Source organism: Mytilus trossulus, chromosome 13 (genome assembly GCF_036588685.1).
Source record: "Mytilus trossulus isolate FHL-02 chromosome 13, PNRI_Mtr1.1.1.hap1, whole genome shotgun sequence".
In the NCBI taxonomy this organism is placed as follows: Eukaryota; Metazoa; Mollusca; class Bivalvia; order Mytilida; family Mytilidae; genus Mytilus; species Mytilus trossulus.
Window position 1 is genome coordinate 23,463,157 of NC_086385.1, and position 18,110 is coordinate 23,481,266.

The window sequence follows — 18,110 nt, forward strand, 5'->3', positions numbered from 1 at the left end:
GTACATGTTTGGCTTTATAAATATTTTGATATGAGCGTCACTGATGAGTCTCATGTAGACAAAACGTGCATCTGGCGTACTAAATTATAATCCTGGTACCTTTAATAAATATTTACTAATAAATTATTTAGTCAAGGATTTTGTTACCTCAATTAACTACAGGTTCTTCCATATATACACAGATTTTGTTGGGCGGTTGTCTGCTTTTTCTTTTTACCGAGCCTAGTTAATGAGATACGATTCGGGTAAACTTCTTGATCTTTTGCACAAACTCATTCTAATATATTACCGATTCAACACTGTGATTATATCTATGAATATCGTTGTATAGGTATAATTTGATATTCATTCTGTTATCAATAAGTTACATATCATTATAATATACATATATCAGTTTAATTGAAGTCTGGAGCTGGCTTGTCGGTAGTTGCTAGACGTCTGATGTTGTGTATGTATTATTGTCATTTTTATTTAATTTTCTTTGGTTACATCTTCTGACATCAGACTCTGACTTCTCTTGAACTGAATTTTAATTTGCGTATTGTTTTGCGTTTACTTTTCTACATTAGCATAATTGTATAGGGGAGGTTTCAGATATCTCAAACATGAAAACAATGCTTTGTTAGTCTTATTATTTTAACTTTTAGTTCCTTGTGTACAATTTGGAGCTTAGTAAGGCGTTTATTATCACTGAACTAGTATACATTTGTTATGGGGCCAGCTGAAGGACGCCTCCGTGTGCGGGAATTTCTCGTTGCATTGGAGACCTGTTGGTTGTTCTGCTGTTGTCTACTCTATGATCCATTTCTATTCTCAATTTTATATGCGCATTTAATGTTCTACATATGATTATATCTTTATCTTGGCATTGCACATATAATGTGTTTTCTCTGACTGTAAATGACTTCTTTACACTAGATCCATTGCATGGTGGATGTGTACTGATTGATGTGTAAGTCTTTGATGCATAATTTTGTATAACTAGCTGTTAAATACTGCGAGTATTCTCAAATCTATACTAAGCGTCTTGTATTGTTTTGGTGTGGTGATTTAATTTTCTGCCACTTCCGGTCATTTTTTTTGATTTTTTAACCCTGTATGCTAACATTGCCTATGTAAATTTTGAAATTGTTTGTATGCACATTGAACGACAAATTTACGTGACGTATACAAATATCTGACGTCAGTCACTCTAATCAATGAATGTGTTCGTAGATAGTAGATGCTTTTGTGTTCTGTAAATTGTTTCTTTTAAAATTGTTATACGATGATGACTGATGTACCCATATTTTGACTATTTTATTTATTGTGTCTGTTTATGTAACACATCAATGTAAATATAGCAGAATTTGATGAGACTGGCATTAAAGTGAGAGGGTTAGCCCTATAGAACCAGGTTTAATCCAACATTTTCTACATTTGAAAATGCCTGTACCAAGTTAGGAATATGACAGTTCTTGTCCATTCGTTTTTGATGCGTTTTGTTATTTGATTTTGCCATGTGATTATGGACTTGAATTGATTTTTCTCTATGTTCAGTACTTTTGTGATTTTACTTTTTGCTAGTTCTTTTTCTGTTTTGTATCAATTTGATGAGTAACGGCTTTTTCAACGGCTTATATGAATTGATCTTATGTTGAACTGTTACGCACACCACTGTCGAAGGTTGTGAGAATTTTTGACAGCAGCAAATCATTTGTATCCCGCCTCATTTTGTAAGTGCCTGTCCAAGTCAAGAGCCTGGGATTCAGTGGTTGTCATTTTGATGCTGTCTATCAAGTTTGTCATTTGATTCATTGTTTTAAACACAAATCAGACCTTTACCTTTGTCGTTTGAATTGGGTTGAAGTGTTATTTTGTGACCTTTATAGTTATAGCTGACTATGGGATAGGAGTTTTAGTTGTTATTTTTAATACCGTACATTAACGAATAGTTGTTAACTGGTGTAGAGATTTTTCAATCATACCACATCCTTTCAATGTTATACATTGAAAACTATTCATTGCTGACGAGAGGTTGAAGTTAACATGGTAAAAAAAATGGCTATTTACTTCAGAATGATAAACACGAATGACCAGGATAGACCGATGATGACTATCTTTATATAATTGTCGTTAGTTAAGGCATTAATACTAAATGAGAGGAAATGTCTATTAATCAACACAGCAAACAGATATTGGTATGTGAAAATGGGCATATCGAGCAAATCGGAAGCTTTGCAATGATTCGGGGAAGCTTTGCCTTTATAATATGCACACATGTGAATATTATTTTCGAACTAGTAAGGAAGAATAAAGTAATTGGGGGCCAATGATTTATAAACAGAAAAAAGTCGAAAAGCATTACAATTAAAATCTTTAATCAAATATGTGGGACATTCAAACAGATGTATTTAACCATTTTATTGCTTAACATACGGTATATATACATATTCAATTCTACCATATTAGTTGACTTACTGTTGTCATTGCGACGTACTCGTAAATGATGGGCGCTTTAGAGAACCATATAGTCTTGGAACAATTATCTGAGACGCTCAGCTTATGTAAGAGATTATTTTTAAGTAAACTACTTTGTTTCATGCAAATTTAAATATGTTCAAAACTTGTTTGATTTCAATAGATGCAAAGACTTAATTCAGGATACTGTTATCTCATGTGATGTTCAATTTGTTTAAAGGAAGCGATCGAATTCTTCTTTAGATAATTTTTTGCAATTAAAAATTATTCGATACATCTTGTGTTTTTATTTCCTAATTAAAGATTATTATAATTAGAGCCGTGTTTCTTATTTCAAAATGAATTCTAAGCTAATGAGAAATATCAATGATGTTATGAAACTTTTCACCGCTCTAAACTATTTGCTTCTTGTTATATATATTTTTTTAGTAATAGTAACTGTTCATTTTCCCGCGTATTTTATTTATTTTCGTTTTGTTCGTTTTGTTCCTCTCTTATTCCATTTAGAATTTTCCTGTACCCGAAACGCAGAAATTATTTCTCTTTTCGCCTGTTTTTTTTATTTCTGATATCTTAATCCTAAATTAAAAAACAATTGGAAAAAAATTTGAAAAAAATAGACAAGATCACACCCAATACCAAAATAAACTCTCGCACAAGAGATAACATAGAAGGCAAAACATAAAGAAAATATCAATTAGAACGAAACACACAAAACAAACAAGACCAAAACTCTATTTTTTTCAAATACATGTAGATACAGGATTTACAAATTTAGCAACAAAAGAATAAAAAAAAACATAGCACAAAAAGGCCAAATTAAATTACTTGAGGAAGTTTTACATTAGGTAGATAGATCGTTAAATTTTATTTGATACCTTTCAAAATGGTTATGTATCATACTATTTACAATTTTTTTCTGATTATTTAAGAGGCTTTTTTATGTTTTTATGAGTTGTCAGACAATATAAAAAATATCGTATGCAAACTATGTCAATTGTGACATCCATTCTACCATTTTTAAATCGTTTAAACAACAAATTATAATATATGTTATCATTTGTTGTTAACGAAAGGTAAATATTAAATTATTAAAACAAATACTGTATGTAGATGATCTGTAGATAGTCTGTTTAAATTTTCAAACATATAAGTTCAATTTAAGTTGTCATTATAACTCGTCTAAGTATTAAGTAATTCGTATCTTCACGTCAATAAACTCATCATAGATACCAGGACTTAATTTTATATATGTAGCACTCAAATCTATGGCGGGTTCCAAATCTATGGCAGATTCCTAATCAATGGCAATTGTGACGTTACAAACGCCAAACAACTCAAATATATGGCAGATTTTTGTTTTCTCCAAATCTATGGCAGATCTAACACATAACGTCACAATTCAATAACGCCATATTACATCGCTGCCGCTGCAAACGATGGCGGAACCCATAAGTTTGAACACCATTCTAGATGACAACAATTTGACGATGGTTTACATAAAGATGTAACCCATTATCTAGAAAAGGGACACAATGTGCTGTAGCAGTCGAAACCCGCGATGAACAAGGACACCGCTTTTTTCAGTAACTGATATTTCAGAAAAGGAGTTATTATAGTAAACATTTTACTGTCTAAGGTTGGCAAAGCTTATAAATTGAAACATGAAATTAACGGATACCAATTTTATTTACATTGTCATAAAATAAAAAAGATGCCATAACGATGAATACCAAAACATAATGGAAAAGGGACACAATGTGCTGTACCAGTCGAAGTGTGCGATAAACAAGGACCCCGCTTTTATCAGTAACGGATATTTCAGAAAAGAAGTTATTATAGAAAACATGTTACTGTCTACGGTTGGCAAAGCTTATAAAGTGAAACATGAAATTAACGGATACCAATTTTATTAAGATCGTCATAAAATAAAAATGATGCCACAACGATGAATAACATATTATTTGAACATTCAAACTGTTCATTTTTATTTATCCCCCTTTTTTTTTTATTTATTAAACATCCACTTTCTTGTTTGTTAAGGGACTTAATGTTAATTACTAGTTGGTTAAATGAATGCACAGATTAGAAAATGTTTATTTTACGTGGCACATCATTTCAATCTTGAAGTCTGTATTTATGTTCTAAATTCATTATTTACAGGTTTTTTTTGGCCGCCATGATTTTGTTGAACAGTACTTACTGTTTATTTCACAAATGTTTATAGACATGCTTCCGTTTTCGTTCGTGTTCACTTATTTAAATATTGCAAGTTAATGGTCGTATGTGTACTGAATTATTTTCAATTTGCAATTCATTTTCCATAGACTTACACACAATAAAAATCCGCAAAAGATTAGGAAATTACAAAAGTTGCCATATATATTAGAATTGTAAAAAATCTGCCATAGATTTGGGATGTCATGACGTCACATTTGCCATATATTAGGAATCTGCCATAGATTTGGAACCCACCATAGATTTGAGTCCTACGTGTACATATATACGCCAGACAATCAGAACTTAAACGAAGGAAGTATTAAGTAATTCGTATCTTCACGTCAAGACAATCAGAACATAAGCGAGGAAAATTTACTTGAATAAAGAAAATCAAATAATATCAACGAAACAAACATAAGCAAAATTCATCAAATAAAAAAATAGAAAATAGAAAAAAATAATGAGTACGTCCTACCTCCACTAATTAAAACGAATCAGAATCACACACACAATAGGAACATAGCTAGATGCCAAAAGGAAACATGTATTGCTCACTTATTTTTGTTTTCAATTGATGCATGCAATTTTGCAACCATCATACGTTTGATAAGAGACAAATGCCAAAAACTGCATTTTACTCTTTTGTACTATTGTTAGCCATGTTACTATTGTTAGCTATTATGTTTTGAACATATTTTGCAAACTAGGTAGTATGTGTCTCAGTAGTTTCAGAAGAAAAGATTTTTGTAAATGATTATCAGAAATTACGAACAATTATTAAAAAAATACTTCAAATGCAATATTATGTGTTAAATGCAAAATTTCTGTCATGGACACTACTGTGTAGATCTTACAGTTTATCTCTGTCAATTATGATATTCACGGGAAGTCTGATTCGTCTACTTGTTTCCGGGCAGACATATCTAAGTTTGTTGAACATGTTTACCCCGTTGTTTTTGCTCTTATTGATTCAGTGTTGAAGATATAAACCAAAACTCTATCCTTCCCCTACGTTATATTCATAGCAATGTTTGCTAGCTACAAAGATCATAAACACCACGTTAAAAACACACAGTCAGACAATCGCACTAATTCAGCAATATTTTATTTTAAATGTTAACAAAATTATTTTCAGCAAAATCAAATTGACAGATAGATTGGATTAACAAATATATAACGATTAAACAGATATAGTGTTTTGGGTTTATTTTATTATAAAACGTTAGATTCTGAATAATTTTTATATACATGAAATATATATCTTAAAAATTTAAACGACGTACAACAAAATTGTCTCTGACATATAAATAAATTCATCATAGATACTATGATAAAATTTTGTATATACGCCAGACGCGCGTTTCGTCTTCAAAAGACAAATAAGGGACGCTCGAAACCCCAAAAGTTGGAAAAGCCAAATATTAGTTTTATTAATTTTGTTTGGTTGCCTCCCGTGAGTTAAAATGAAATGCATATTGGAGTCTAAAATGAAACTGATAGATTTTGTTCATACTTTGCCAAATCGCAGTATATATAGGTATATGTTCAAAATTGTAATAAAAATGAGAGGTCATCGCGCATTTTCTGACGCTTGTGACAGAAGGACACATCTTGTATGGATTTTCTAGGAAACGCCATCATTATGTTGTTTGAAGCTAAATTAGTTAATAGAATTAAAAATAAAATGCGAAAAGATAGTTCTTAGACAATGCCTTGGGAATATAAAAAGAAAAAAATAGGGTCATCGTACGGTTTTTTTTCTCGGCTGAAATAAAAATTGGAAAATCCCATGTAGATTCCTTAAGAAAATTCTCTGTTTCAGAGTCACATACTCTTAAAATGCCAATTAAATAACACTACAAATCAACCAAAAACAGCACAGTCCACCACTGTAAAAACAAAAATGAAAACTCACATTAGTTATCTTGACCATAGGTTCTCTGTTTTTCAACATCCAAGATAGCGAAAGACACCTATACCATCTAAAGTTTGAAGAGGTCTTCGACTATTCCAATCTTAGTTAAAAGGTTAAAAATAAAAGACGAGTAAATCTTAATGAAAAGTAAAATCACAAAAATACTGAACTTAGAGGAAAATCAATTCGGAAAGTCCATAATCACATGGTAAAAAATCAAATAACAAAACGCATTAAACACGAATCTACAAGAACTGTCATATATCCGTACTACTTCATACTAACATGATAGGTAGTCATGCTACGTATCTCTTAATTTTACAATTACAGTAACCCAAATCACTTTCAACAATGATTGATTGATGTTGATTGATGTTGCTTAACGTCCACTGAAAACTATTTAAAGCATATTCGCGAAGAGAACAAATCAATGTTTAATACAGTTGAGTTGTTATGTAATAGAGGCGTCCGATATTTAGGTAGGTAAAATTTAGACTGCCACTGGTATAAGAGTATATTGGATAGGGACAGAAATTTACCTTAGCAACAGGTCACCTACGAACCACCAAAAGAGTTGTTCGAAGATTTCTCAACTTGAAAAAAGCGTGACACTCTCTTAACACGAGACATTATATTTAACGTCTCCATACTGACCGCATATGTCTGCATATGTTGAGTCTTGCAGAGCCAAACAGACGCGCCACTTTGGCGAGAGTTTTACTGCATATCGGGGTGATCAATGGTAATTGTACTTCTATTCCTAAGTCACCCTTTTGAGGATAACCTCCCCCCAAACTAGACTAGATAAAAATACACACTAAATAAATAATCATTGATCACAGACAGTTCGTTAGTCAGAATAAGTCATTTTATTAACTCTACCACCAACTCTAATTTCTAAACAAATGTAGTATAATGTATAAGGAACAAGTGAAACTGTGAGCTACTGCTCACTGATGAATCCACCGTCCACATCATGCAGTTCCTATGAACATGATGAAAATGTGACGAGAATTTTCAACTTAGATAACATGTGTAAAATGAGGAAAGTGTTCGATAAAAAGGTAAATGTTGAATTATGTTACCATACATTCCTAAAAATACTCACTGAATTGTTTCATAGACAAATATAAATAGATTTGAAATTTTGGATGAATAACTTGTGTGTAGCGGGATAGTTATTTCGAACTTTTACGAAGATGTTCTTTACTGTGAATAAACTCATAGATACCAGGACTAAATTTTGTATATACGCCAGACGCCCGTTTCGTCCGCAAAAGACTCATTAGTGACGCTGGAACCCGAAAAGGATGACAAGGTCAAATAAAGGACGAAGTTGAAGAGCATAAAGGACCAAATTCCTAAAAATTTTGCCAAATACAGCTGAAGTAATCTATGCATGAAGTAGAAAAGCCTTCGTTTTTTAAAAATTCTAAACTTTCTAAACAGTTAATTTATAAATATAACCATATCAATGATAATTCATGTCAGCACAAAAAGTGCTGACTGAGTGGCTGGTGATACACTAGCTCGGGGGAATCAATCTTCACCAGCAGTGGCATCGACCCAGTGGTTGTAAATAAACTCATCATAGTGACAAGACTAAATGTTGTATATACTGCGGACGCGCGGTTTGTTTTCAAAAGACTTATCAGTGACGCTCGAACCCCAAAAAGTTGAAAAGGCCAAATAAAGTTCGAGGTTGAAGAGCATTAGGACCAAAATCCTGAAAAGTTTTGCCAAATACAGCTATAGAAATCTATGCATGAAGTAGAAAACCCTCAGTCTTTCAAAAATTCGAAATTTTGTAAACAGTTAATCTATAAATATAACCATATCAATGATAATTCATGTCAGCACAAAAAGTGTTGACTACTGGCATGGGCTGGTGATACCCTCGGGGAAATAAATCTCCACCAGCAGTGGCATCGACCCAGTGGTTGTAAATAAACTCATCATAAAATTGAGAATGGAAATGGGGAATGTGTCAAAGAGACAACAACCCGACCAAAATGAAAAAAAAACACACAACAGCAGAAGGTCACCAACAGGTCTTCAATGTAGCGAGAAATTCCCGCACCCGGAGGCGTCCTTCAGCTGGCCCCTAAACAAAAATATACTAGTTCAGTGATAATGAACGCCATACTAATTTCCAAATTGTACACAAGAAACTGAAATAAAAATAATACAAGACTAACAAAGGCCAGAGGCTCCTGACTTGGGACAGGCGCAAAAATGCGGCGGGGTTAAACATGTTTGTGAGATCTCAACCCTCCCCCTATACCTCTAACCGATGTAGAAAAGTAAACGCATAACAATACGCACATTAAAATTCAATTCAAGAGAAGTCCGAGTCTGATGTCAGAAGATGTAATAGTTTGGAACGGACGTTTGGATAAAATACATGTACACTTATATTTCCTTTAAATTAGCATGCTCTTAACAGTCATCAATTCAACACAGTGACTTGATTGTCGAATATTATTTTTATTGACAAAACTTTGATTTGTTTATTAGTAAATTTTAACCAAACATATATTAATGATGTTTACATATGCAAATTCACGGTTCAACAATCTGACAATACCTTTGTGTTTAAGGTTGTTTCACTGTCTTAGAAAGGCATCACAGCATTTAGTTTTTCCATATTTTATCAGGTCAAGATACCGCTCCTCTTTAATGGTCCTTCTGTCTGCAAGAAAGAAACACAAGAAATTACGTTACAAATGCCATCCGTATTATTTGGTTCTCAGTGATAATGAAAGATTGAAATTTGTTTTCTCCTGTTCCAAAGGGGATAATATTTAACAATTGTGTCTAGAAGGGACTAGTAGTTGGTAATGGGTATTGTTTAAGTTGTCAACAGACACAATGTCATTGACACAAGGAGAAAAAAGATATACTAAATTTAAGAGATAGTTTCTACCTGCTCAGTCCTAGGAATGGTAATGAATGACAGTATATGCTGGTATACTGATAGTCCCCAATAATATAACCAGCCCAGAAGGAAGGAATTGTAGTTCAAGTACTGTAAATGACCTCGAAAAAAGACTCTTTTAATTAACGAGTGTGATATTCCGGATAACACACGGCTGAAAATTGTTTAAAATTGTAGTAAAATTTCCGTCAATTCAGGCTCTGCTCGTAATATTTTTCTATACACATGAAGCAAGTATTATCGGATTGATAAAGACATAAACTTAATACAATACTTAATAAATAAAATAAACGTATAGCAGTGGAAATTAATTTCTCTTTAAAACTAGGAAACATATGATTCAAAAGCAGTATTTTTCATTTGAGAGGTAATAATATATGATTGTGATATTGCATGCAATTTTTTTTCGGCATAATTCAAACAGTTTAATCAAAAACTCAAAAACAAAAACATCCCTTTTATCTTGTTTTATTACAGAAAAGTAGTTTCCTTCAATCAGCTCCATCATTTATAGTTACCATATACCAAATTGGGCTCTTGGTCGTTGTGCTTCACATTTCATTTGATAGTTTCGATATAATTATAGATATAGGAAGATGTGGTGTGAGTGCCAATGAGACAACTCTCCATACAAATAACTTAAAAAAAGTATGCACATTTTATTTGATAAGTTGATTATTTTTTAGGTTCTTTTTAAGTGTGATTTTTGTAGGTTTTTTGTATTTTCTTGTAAAAAAGTTATTTTTTTGTTGATTAAATTTGGACTTGTTATAAGAATTTACCCGAAGCCTTTTGAAACGTTTTTTTTTATAATACAAGTTATGTTAGTCCAGTAAAGTTTTCTCCTTATAATCTCAAAAAAAGAAAGAATGATATTGTGTGGGGAAAATGCATTGTGTGTCAATTCTCAATATCAGAGCAATTCATGTGTATGCGAACGGTTGGGAAAAAAAAGTTATTTGAATCTATGGATATAATTATTTGAGCGACAGTTAGATGCAACAATTAACTTCTCCTGATAATCTGCTTCCATCGGATAAAAGAGTTGTTTATCATCTAGCATAGTACTATACATACACTAGCAGACACAACTGTAGCGTCTTTAATTTAGAAAGGGAAAGCCAAATATGTGACAACCTGATACTTTTATACGAACTCAATTTTCTCCTTGTTCATGTTATTGTTTGGTTATGAGAATATGTTATTTTGTGTAAAAACAAAACCTTTAAAATGGTCAGAAAACTACACACAATTGAGTCGTGTAAACGTGTTGATGAGGAGCGGGAATGTGAGTAATGATGTATCCATGGTAGGTAAAGACAATCGTTAGTATAGATGTATTTCAAATGCAGATTACTCATGTGCAATCAGCCAATGTAGTAACTGAAGGATCAGGGCTAGAATTTGCGTTTGCGTCATTAATATCAATTGTTGATGAGTATCTGTTGTTTCCGAAAATGACTGTGGTATGTCGCAAATCCTTGAAATATACATATCTCTTTTATCCAATTATGTCTCCGATACATATTAATCTGCAACACCTCAGAACAAATTAATTAGTTAATATGGCAGCTCAGTTGCCATTTAGACAAAAAATGGCGACAAGGGTTGTCAAATATATTGTTAAGCTCTATAGGAGATGCCATATCTGCTGCAGGAAAATTGAAGTTATATTAAGACTTTCAGAATTTCACCAAGGCGTGCTAGCAGATATAAATGATATATTAAATGGAGACCAATTACTTCACTCTGCCGCTATCGCTCATAGGGGCGATATTAAAAACCTCGCTATTTATTCTGATGATTACCTGAGTGCAAATGAAGCTTCGCGTCTTAAGTAAATTTGTTGATTAATTGATGAAAACTCACACAAAAACGGAGATGTTGTTCGTAAAGATAAAATTCAAAAATGTATGACTATTACAGAATGTATTGTTTCTGTAGCAAAATTAGCATTCATCCCACTCCATTTTGGCATGAGAGAGTAATTATATCTTGAATATGGGTCCTAGCGTATTTTTTTAGAGTCAATACATCAAAGATCAAGGTGACAGGTAATGAACAATGAATGATACCAAAGTTAAAAGATACTAATATTAGTTTTATTTTTAAAACATATAAGTGTATGGTTTCACAAGTAAGATTTCCAGCAGATTTTATTTCCTTACACATTGTTAGAAATTGAAAATGGTGTATTTGTCAATTTTTGTTAGTAGCACAAAATCAAAAAAATTAGACTCCAAGAAAACTGAAAATATTTTTTAGGAATTAGATTTTTTAGATAAAATTGTATGCAACTGTCATACAAGTGTGAGGTTTAGATACAATGTAGCTATACAATAGTTTTAGCTTTACATCAACTGTTTAAACACTGAAAGGCTGTTACAGAATTAACATGTGTGTTTAATTGTAAAACATTGTTACAATAAATATATCCTAGAACTGATATTGACACTTTTTCAAATAGTTGAGAACCATTCTAATTAATCTGAAACTTGAAACACAGTTTATTACTGATTACAACTGATCCCAAATATGACGATGCTAATGATGGTTCTAGTCACAAAATATCCAGATAATTGATATAAATACTACAAAAAAGTAAAATTACAAAAATATTGAACTCAGAGGAAAATTCAAAACGGAAAGTCCCTAATCAAATGGCAAATGCAAAAATAAAACACATCAAACGAATGGACGACACCTGTCATATTCCTTACTTGGTAAAGTGAATTGAACCTGGTTTTATAGCGCTAAACCTCTCATTTGTATGACAGTCGCATCAATTTCCGTTCTTTTTACAACAATGCGTGAACAAAAAATGACGTAAACGGTCAAATAGTAAAAAATTGGTTACATCAGTTGTGATCATCATTGTGTTTTAACCACAAAACAAACAAACATTTAAAAAAGCACAGAAAGTATATATCAAATTAAAAAAAACACATTCATTGTTTTGCATTTTTGGCGTCAGAAAATGTAAACGTCATATGAGAAGAAATTTTGTCGTTTAATGTATACTCAAAACAATTATAATTTCACACGGGGAATGGTCGTGTACAGGGTCAAAACAATCAAAAGTTTTATAAGAGTTAATATAAGAAACAGACCGAGATCTAAAATAATCCAGAAGTTCTTTAGAATTTTTAAGAATCCATTTATGGGTAATACCACTACGGGAGTAAAATAATTTTGTCGTAAATAGTTCAAAGAATAATCAAATGTATGACAGGATCTTTAAAAGTACAGAGTCACGTTATAAGAACCAAAAGAAAAGCAAATAGTCGCATATACAAATCACACCAGCAAAATAAAAGATAATACAAACACATTAATGTGATGTATAAGTACCAAGCCATGTCAAATGAATATCATATAAAACAGACCTAACAGTAAAAGTAATATTAATTGAACTAAGACAAATAAAAGAACGATACAACACGTAGTTAAGATGATAAACTTAACTACAACACATAGTTTTATGACAAAAATAAGCAAAGACCCATCGAAATAACATCTGATAAACAAATTTAATAATACTTTTAGATATTTGGATTATATTTTGGCTCTCAATAATGACGACTTCAGTATGTATATTACAGAAATGTATCCTGTTGAACTTACTTCAAATAAAGCTAATACTAACAATGACCACTGCTCTTTCCTCGATCTCGATATCTATATCACTAACGGAAAGCTGAATACTAAAATTTATGATAAAAGAGATGATTTTTCATTTCCTATCGTTAATCATCCATTTTTAGATGGTGACGTTCCCTTGTCACCATCTTACGGTGTTTATATATCTCAACTTGTACGATTCGCTCGTGTATGTAACAATGTTTTAGATTTTAATGAGAGAAATTTGTGTATTACTGAAAAATTATTACACCAGGGTTTTTGATATCACAAACTAGTCAAAACATTTACTAAATTTTATCATTGGTATAAGGACATCATTCGTAAATATAGCTTAACATGCAGACTTCTTATACGTTCACGTATTTCACATCCAATTTTTTATGGAAATATTTTTTATTAAGCACAAAGGTGTCAATATTCACCTCAGAAACTAACAAAACCTTTGAATAGACTTATCAAGAAGGGAATATAGTTACGATAATGTTGTCAGGTCATTAAAGATTGCATATGTTGGCGTTAATATTGATTCACTTATAGGGTCTTTGCATCGGAACTAAACACAGTTATTAAAAAAAAAGTTGTTGGCATGACACGGGCTATGTTCTTCTTATATGTGTTATGATGGTATGATACTAAACCCCTAACGGGAAGGATTGTGCCTGATGTACATATGATAAAATCATAATCTTTCAGTCAATTTAATTGAAGTCTGGAGCTGGCATGTCAGTTAACTGCTAGTAGTCTGTTGTTATTTATGTATTATTGTCATTTTGTTTATTTTCTTTGGTTACATCTTCTGACTTCAGACTCGGACTTCTTTTGAACTGAATTTTAATGTGCGTATTGTTATGCGTTTACTTTTCTACATTGGCTAGAGGTATAGGGGGAGGGTTGAGATCTCACAAACATGTTTAACCCCGCCGCATTTTTGCACCTGTCCCAAGTTAGGAGCCTCTGGCCTTTGTTAGTCTTGTATTTATTTTAATTTTAGTTTCTTGTGTACAATTTGGAAATTAGTATGGCGTACATTATCACTGAACTAGTATATATTTGTTTAGGGGCCAGCTGAAGGACGCCTCCGGGTGCGGGAATTTTTCGCTACATTGAAGACCTGTTGGTGACCTTCTACTGTTGTTTTTTTCTATGGTCGGGTTGTTGTCTCTTTGACACATTCCCCATTTCCATTCTCAATTTTATTTAACCAATGAGATCCAACGGAAGCATATCTTATTTTTTTACTATCCGTGTTTGATTCTCGTTTCAGTATTTTGAAGTCGATGGTTAGAATTCTTTTAAGTTAGATTTACAATGTATTTTATTCATTCTAAAGAATTCGTGCAAATGACAAGATTAAAACCCACATAGGTGTTCATGAACATGATGAAATGAAGTCTGTATTATAAAATTATTTCAGGAAATATATTTTAGAAATTGTTTCTCGCGTACACCAAACCGTTGTTCCTTCTTTCAGCAATTGTAATATCAACCATCGTCTAAAATTGACAGACTGTATCGACTAGGAAGATGATTGCAGTAAAACAAAATAAGTCGGAATTATTGACAATTTATTTCATAAAATGTTGCATAGTTCTTTTTACATTTTATACTTTTCTTTTAACAAATTTGTTTATAATTTCTTACAATTTGTACAAACATATACATTATTTTAATTCGAACAAATAATTCGAACTTTGTATTTACATTTAACAGCATTAACTAACAATGTACATCTGAGAACATCAAATATCATTTTTAACGTTCAAGGCAGCGATGAACAACCAAACGTTTTTCGATGGAAAACAAAACTACATTTTATGACGTTTGCCGAATAAAAATAATATGCGACATCATATTTTGTTTTTTTGAAACTATTTGTTGTTAATCAATTTGATGAGTTAAGCCCTTCTCCACAGAATTTGTTATCTATTTTACATACATATGGAATAATTTATACACTTTAAACATTTAAATATCATTTATGATATTATATCAAACGCAGAATTATAGGACATGATGTTTAGCATTAAGAATAAATTGTGCTTCCAACTTTAAATGCTAGAAATAAATTTATCTTACTATATACATGTAGCGCACTCAGAAGTAGCAAAAACATCGTTTCATGTAACCGTTGTAGCATACTGATAGGCACTTGTTTGATAAGTTGTTCTCAAACGACAAGCAAACAATTTTTGAAGATATTTTAGAAACCAAATTGTCTATTTGATTACACCATACTTAAGAGCTGTAGATAAATATGATGTGAATTATTGATATTTAACATGTTATGATATATTGTGGTACATAACAGTAAAATTATAAATCACTATGTAAGTTGGACGAGTTGATCCTTCTTCACGTACTTGAATTGAGATGTTTTAACAACAATATAATGATCTCTTTTGTTTCTATTCATTTTGAGCCAGTCTATGCAAACCCTTCATCTATTAAATGGTTCAATATAAAAAATACATAAACCAATATAAAATAGATACGAGAAGATGTGATATGAGTGCCAATGAGACAATTCTCCTTTCAAGTCACACTTTATAAAAGTTAACCATTATAGGTCAAATGACGGTCTTCAACACGGAGCATTGGCGCACACTGAACAATTAGATATCAAGGGCCCAACAATTACAAGAGTAAAACAGGACAACCAACAGTACACTGTCTTGAAATTGACATAATTTTTGAAACTATTATAAAATTCGGCGTTAATAAATGAGGAAATTATTTAGAAACTGAGAGTCCAACTGCCTCCAGGTAAGTGAGAAATAGAAACTATTTACCATTACATGAAAGTCCTTTAGGTTGTACACGTTTTAAACGTAATACATATCCATGTTCAAAATAAGCGTTTTTATGAAAAAGGAAAATACAGAATAGCGATTTTTACGTACGACTTGAATCCTTGAAGGCAACATCTTATTCATATTACTGTGGACTAGTTTTCAAAGAAATAAAACACAATTGATAATAATAATGAGAATTAAAAAAAAAAATTTGACAGCTTAAAATATTAATCATGAATTTTTATCACTTAACAAACTTTGGGCGTTATACATGATGTGATACAACGACCGCTGGGTGAATACTATAATATAATACTGAAAAAAAACACCATACAAACAATTCGTTTACAATTACATTGACTTCTATATATAAACTACTTTTAACGGTTTAATTTTTACTGCATGCGATGCACAATGAAACAATACATGTCTGTTTATTTATGATCGAGGACAATACATAACTGTTGTTTTGGATATACATGTTGCTTTACTGAATCGTATAGAAATTTACCTTAATTAAAAAATCAACCCAAAACTTACTTTTCTGAAAGATGAAGCAGTACATAAATTTATCTTTAAAATTCCAAGCTCGTTTTAGGACAACATGTAAAAAAAATATAACAGAATAACTAATTAGACAATATTGATATGTCTGTACAATTTCTTCGCGTGTTGCTTATTCTCATTGTAATCCTAGCCATGAGATGGAAATTTTACACTCAGAAAAGTAGGTTCATTGAAATTATTCAGGAGTTATACTGTGTTCATAATGTTAAATGGTATATTTTGTAAGTCGAATGTAACTCTAAAACTATAATTCGATAAACAGTACTTTGAGCAAATATCCATACCTTTATCTGCTTGGTATAACAAATAAAAAAGGGACAGAATGACAGACTGAAAGACACCAGTATCCATGAAAACAGCATCACATTACAGGAATGGAATGCCATCATATTCATTGTAACAAACAGCAATGGCCTGCTGTGTTTTTTTTAATCCTTTTCTAGATAATTTTAGAATGATTGATGCAGGAAATATCAGATATCTGCTAACAACTAATTGCTTAAAGGGATGAAAGATCAACTAGAAGGAAATAGATCTAACTAATGACAACGGTGGATGTGGTATTGCCAGTCAAATTATCCAGTACATTACATGCAAACAATTTGACATAGGCCAAGAGACATATAACAAATGTTACAGCAATCTCACTGTTCATAAACAAATTTATAAAACTAAACAATATACTTTCTTTTCACTTAATGCGTTAGTAATAAATTTACAATGGAGAAAGTTTCTTATTCAAACAGTTAAATATCATATGCGAGACGCGACTTGATACAAGGAAAAGCACCAAATTGCTTGTGGTTTGACTTGAGACATCATATCACCACCTTTTGTGTCTTTTGCATTGTTTGATGATCTTTTCCTGTAAAGAAACAAATATTAAGTTTTTCATTAATATAAAAGAAGCAAATGAGAAAATATATATTGCACTATGCAAAATATTACGACTAACCACGCAGTTCGATTTCAAAGGCGTATACTTCGAACAAAATAGAAATCAATTTCATTGAACAATCTATGCATTTTGACGATTAAAGCGAACACAATCAACTGCTTACATGTACTAAGGTACATTTTATTGCGTGTTGTTGCTATTTTTTTGTTATAAACCTTTTATGTTATATTTATTACTGGTTAATAAAAAAACCTTACTGTTCATGTTCAATTGGTTTTTATGCAAATCAATTACTTCTGCCTTTTTGTTTGTACATTGTTATAAGAATTGCCTTTGGACATGAAAAACATAATAAAATTTTAAATTAATGTATGGATTTATTGAATATTGAATGAAAATTGTCAGATGGGGGAAAATGCACACTGTGAACACTTAACTCGATGAACACATTTCTGTTTAATAATAATTCTTGTACTATAACGTATCGTCGGTTTCATATGTAGCGTAATCTTTATTAGACTATAAGCTGGTCATACACGCATTTGTTAATAGTAGATTCTCCTCTTATAAAAGTTTATTCCACTATTTTCTACATAGAGAAATGTCTGTATCAAGTCAGAAATCTGACAGTTATTTTCGATTCGTTTTATGTGTTTAAAATTTTGATTTGCCATTTAC